This window comes from Oncorhynchus kisutch, linkage group LG6, assembly GCF_002021735.2.
Source record: "Oncorhynchus kisutch isolate 150728-3 linkage group LG6, Okis_V2, whole genome shotgun sequence".
Taxonomy (NCBI): domain Eukaryota; kingdom Metazoa; phylum Chordata; class Actinopteri; order Salmoniformes; family Salmonidae; genus Oncorhynchus; species Oncorhynchus kisutch.
In genome coordinates this window covers 59,059,013-59,063,830 of record NC_034179.2, presented here as the reverse complement: position 1 = coordinate 59,063,830, position 4,818 = coordinate 59,059,013, and the positions used below count along the sequence as shown (strand labels likewise).

The 4,818-nt window shown below is 43.5% G+C and overlaps 1 long non-coding RNA gene across 1 annotated transcript; it reads right to left on the bottom strand.

Moving 5' to 3' along the window:
• Positions 1–702: 702 nt before the first annotated feature.
• Positions 703–2,933, bottom strand: LOC109892196 (uncharacterized). Its single transcript, XR_004210153.1, has 3 exons — positions 1,531–2,933; positions 1,341–1,406; positions 703–1,132 (listed from the first exon to the last, which is right to left on the bottom strand). It is a non-coding gene; the product is annotated as an uncharacterized LOC109892196 (long non-coding RNA).
• Positions 2,934–4,818: the final 1,885 nt, after the last annotated feature.

Below are 4,818 nucleotides of genomic sequence, written 5' to 3'. Positions count from 1 at the left end.
GCTAAAGCCCACCTAGCAAAATGTTGTTGAATAGACGAATATGCCCCACGTCCACTCTACTTTCAGATTCACAAATCCCTCAATGTGTTACAGACACAATATCAAATATTTGTCTATGAACAATTATACTAAGCAAGCTGGTCCTGGGACTCTGTTCACAAACACAAACAGACCCCACAGAGCCCCAGGACAGCAACACGATTAGACCTAACCAAATCATGAGAAAACAAAAAGATAATTACTTGACACATTGGAAAGAATGAACAAAAAAACAGCAAACTAGAATGTTATTTGGCCCTAAATAGAGAGTACACAGTGGCAGAATACCTGACCACTGTGACTGACCCAAACTTAACAATCATACATTACCCCAACATTTACACAGCATTTATTTACAAAATTCAAGTGCTAATTGTCATTATTCCACTACTGAAGCATGACTCATATTTTAAATAACCAGCGTGACAAAATATACATTTATTATTATGCCATGCCTCAACATTAAGTTAATTATTGCAAATACATACAGTATTAACAAAGGGGTTTCTATTCTGTTTTGATATTTAATATTTACAGAATTCTTCAACAAGATGGGACTACATTTTTTTTATTGAACCTTTATTTAATTAGGCAAGACATTTAAGAACAAATTCTTATTTACAATGACGGCCTACCGGGGAACAGTGGGTTAACTGCCTTGTTCAGGGGCAGAACAACAGATTTTTACCTCATCAGCTCGGGGATTCGATCCAGCAACCTTTCGGACACTGGCCCAACGCTCTACCTGTCGCCCCATGTAGCCTACAATTCCCAGCTCAGTTGTTTTCATATTATTATTTTTTTAATTTCTCAAATGAATACAACCCGGAGGTGGACAGGTCAGAAAATAGTGTGAACAGCTCTGGTCGTGTGACACAATACAAACTAACATGGTCCACGCACACCAAGACAGTCGTGAATAGGGTACGACAAAACCTATTCCCCTTCAGGAGACTGAAAAGATTTGGCATGGGTCCTCAGATCCTCAAAAGGTTCTACAGTTGGGGATGTTCCTGAGCGTAGCTCCTGTACCTCTGCATCAGTCAGTAGTCCCAAACTATGCTGCTGCTCCAGAGGGGGTTGCTCGCAGCGCCTGGACACGCACACACACACACACACACACACACACACACACACACACACACACACACACACACACACACACACACACACACACACACACACACACACACACACACACACACACACACACACATACACATACACACACACAGTCACAGTCACACACACAATCAACAACATATATCATCACAACACTAAATATGTTGTTGTACACTCACCTGTATAAGTAGTGGTCTCTCCCTGTCCTGAGCCAGGTACCCTAGAAGAATCCTCAAAACACCTATCTGGGAATGAAGTTAAACACTTCAGCTATAACAGAGGCTTATTCAATTCCAACAATGATAGATTGAATCGACGCATAGTACAGAATGAATGACTGCCCAGTTCAATGTCAGTTCACAGTCTCACCTCATTATTGTATTGGAGCAGCAGCAGTTTATGGGCGACGACAAACCGGGCCATTTTGTTCTTCAACACCAGGTTCCCCATCACCCTGGACCTCTGTCAGACCTAGAGGAAGAAATAACACTTACATTATGAGAGAAAAAGATTGGACAAAGACACAGACCGTTTGACACCTTTTTATAACCTCATGCGATCTCCACTTCCCTTACATGTTGGCAGCCATCACTGGCAGCCCAGTAAGCACTCTCCAGCCAGAACTCCAGGGACATTCTCCAGCAGCTTCTAGCACACCCTCTGCCACACCATGTCTGAGTGTGTGCAGGAGGAGAAGTGAGTGGCCAGCACATTAATCCTGCAAGGAAGAGATACACAATTGTGTAACTCTTCTGATGAATGGAAAAGTGTTGCAGTTGACAATGATCCATGCAGGATGAAAACATGTTGAATGCCGCCTTGCTTACCACTGAACACAAGCCTTCCCCCGTGTATGGGCCACTAAAGTCACGGAGCAGTCTTTTCCATCACGTAACAACATTGTGCATTTGCAGTGAGTGACCCACAATAACATACACGTTTTATGTAGACAGTTAAAGGGAAAACAGCCATACATAGGCTATTAATCAGAACGTACTATATTGAATTAAATCATTTGTATCTTCTGCATGGACATACAAACCTCAGAGCCTGAGACGTTCTCTAGCCAGCGCATTCTAAGGATGTTTATAAAAGCTAATTAAATTGTTTTTCATCCCAAATCTGTTGGTGACCACTCACCTGTGGTGGTCTATAATGTGAACATTACAAATGTTCTAGGATCCAACAACGCCTTTATTTCCTGTGTAGGTTCCAGATTTTTGGAGTCAAACAGAAGGTCATGCTCCTATTCTACCAGGCTGTTATAAAGAGCATTCTATGGTATTTCAGCTTGGTTTGGCAACTTGTCAGTTACCTTAAAATCACAAATCAATCGCCTGGTCCAGACAGCCATACAGATGATGGGAGTGAGGTAGCACCCGTCACTGTAGTCTGTTTTTGAACAAACAATCAAACACTACAAGAAAATAATTTCCCCTCCCATGTACACCACCCAGAGTTTCAGCTTCTCCCCGCAGGCAGACGCAACAGAGTTCCTCAGTGTAAGCTGAACAGATATAAGCCCTCCTTCATCCCCCTTTCAGTCAAACTCCTATACAGCAGTATGTAGGTGGAGACCATGTGCAATGTGATATACCCTGTATGTAGGTCTGATTAAATCATCTGTGATTTGGTGGCCTATGTATGATATGATGAAAGAGCGCATTTTAATGTGAGATATTAATCTAACAAAGTACAGCCCAAGCATAATAGCATTTGGAGTATACATGAGGAGGTACTGTAGTTCTTGAGATGGTAGTATATTAGGTAATATGTACATGTAGGTAGTTATTAAAGTGACTATTCATAGATAATAAACAGAGTAGCAGCAGCGTAAAAGACGAAGGGGGGGGGTTAATGCAAATAGTCTGGGTAGCCATTTGATTAGATGTTCAGGAGTCTTATGGCTTGGGGGTAGAAGCTGTTTAGAAGCCTCTTGGACCTAGACTTGGTGCTCTGATACCACTTGCCATGCGGTAGCAGAGAGAACAGTCTATGACTAGGGTGGCTGGAGTCTTTGATCATTTTTAGGGCCTTTCTCTGACACCGCCTGGTATAGAGGTCCTGGATGGTAGGAAGCTTGATGTAAAGCCTGATGTGATGTACTGGGCCGTACCCACTACCCTTTGTAGCGCCTTGCGGTCGGAGGCCGAGCGGTTGACATACCAGGCAGTGATGCAACCAGTCATGATGGTGCAGCTGTAGAATCTTTTGAGGATCTGAGGACCCATGCCAAATCTTTTTAGTCTTGATGGTTCTTCTGAGAGCATAGCGGGATTTCTTATAAGCTTCCGGGTTAGAGTCCCACTCCTTGAAAGCGGCAGCTCTACCCTTTAGCTCAGTGAGGATATTTATTATTTTTATTTAAACAGGTAGGCTGGTTGAGAACAAGTTCTCATTTGCAACTGCGACCTGGCCAAGATAAAGCAAAGCAATTTGACATATACAACAACATAGAGTTACACACATACAACAACAGAATAAACAACCATACAATCTATAATACTGTAGGAAAATCTATATACAGCATGTGCAAATGAGGTAGGATAAGAGAGGTAAGGCAATAAATAGGTCATGGTGGCAAAGTAATTGCAATGTAGCAATTAAACACTGGAATGGTAGGATGTGCAGAATGTGCAAGTTGAGATACTGGGGTGCAAAGGAGCAAGATAAATGCAGTATGGGGATGAGGTAGATTGGATGGGCTATTTACAGATGAGCTATGTACAGGTGCAGTGATCTCTGACAGCTGGTGCTTAAAGCTAGTGAGGAAGGTAAGAGTCTCCAGCTTCAGAGATTTTTTCAGTTCGTTCCAGTCATTGACAGCAGAGAAGTGGAAGGAGAGGCGGCCAAAGGAAGAATTGGCTTTGGGGGTGACCATTGAGATATACCTGCTGGAGCGCGTGCTACGGGTGGGTGCTGCTATGGTGACCAGTGAGCTGGGATAAGGCGGGGCTTTACCTAGCAGAGACTTGTAGATGACCTGGAGCCATTGGGTTTGGTGACGAGTATGAAGCGAGGGCCAGCCAACAAGAGCATACAGGTAGCAGTGGTGGGTAGTATATGGGGCTTTAGTGACAAAACGGATGGCACTGTGATAGACTGCATCCAATTTGTTGAGTAGAGTGTTGGAGGGTATTGTGTAAATGACATCGCCGAAGTCAAGGATCGATAGGATGGTCAGTTTTACAAGGGTATGTTTGGCAGCATGAGTGAAGGATGCTTTTGTTGCGAAATAGGAAGCCGATTCTAGATTTAATTTTGGATTGGAGATGTTTAATGTGAGTCTGGAAGGAGATTTTACAGTCTAACCAGACACCTAGGTATTTGCAGTTGTCCACATATTCTAAGTCAGAACCGTCCAGAGTAGTGATGCTGGACAGGCGGGCAGGTGCGGGCAGCGATCGGTTGAAGAGCATACATTTAGTTTTACTTGCATTTAAGAGCAGTTGGAGGCCACGGAAGGAGAGTTGTATGGCATTGAAACTCATCTGGAGGTTAGTTAACACAGTGTCCAAAGAAGGGCCAGAGGTATACAGAATGGTCTCGTCTGCGTAGAGGTGGATCACAGAATCACCAGCAGCGAGAGCGACATCATTGATGAGAGAAGAAAGTCGGCCCAGGAATTTAACCCTGTGGCACCCCCATAGAGACCAC